Source organism: Penaeus monodon, chromosome 30 (genome assembly GCF_015228065.2).
Source record: "Penaeus monodon isolate SGIC_2016 chromosome 30, NSTDA_Pmon_1, whole genome shotgun sequence".
Taxonomy (NCBI): Eukaryota; Metazoa; Arthropoda; class Malacostraca; order Decapoda; family Penaeidae; genus Penaeus; species Penaeus monodon.
This window is the reverse complement of record NC_051415.1, coordinates 24,953,915-24,954,450: the sequence shown is the minus strand read 5'-3', so window position 1 is coordinate 24,954,450 and position 536 is coordinate 24,953,915.

The following is a 536-nucleotide window of genomic DNA, read 5'->3' as shown; positions in this document are numbered from 1 at the left end:
CCCCGCCCCCCACGAGCCGGCCGAGGCCCGACCCGCGGAGAGGTGCAGCTCGAGCCGGGGGGCCCCCCGGTTAAAACGGGAGCTCGAGCAGGGCCCAGTGCTGAAAAAAGGCCTGCGCGTGGGCTATGGGGTTTGCAAAGGGAAATGAATCTTAGGGTAAACACACCGAGTAATTACATCGTTTAATCAGCTGTAAAACAAACATTGTAAATATTGTAGACACGACCAGCTCGAGCTCTCCCAAAGCTTTCAAGTAGAGGCTGCTCCTGCGTCTACCTCTACTGATGCAGATTGGGGGGGGAGGGGGGTGAGAAATACGACTTCTGCCATTTCTGCTGTTTTTTTCTGCTTCTGCTTCATTTCTTCTGATAATGATTGATTTCTCATAAGTAAGCACTTTTAACATTAAGAATGGGTCTATTCATCTCATTAGTATATACCTGCCTTGTGTAGTTTATGAATGAAATGTCAGTGCACTTTAACTGTATAAACTGACGTGGGGAAATTTTTACACACGTTTGGATAAAACCTTAAAA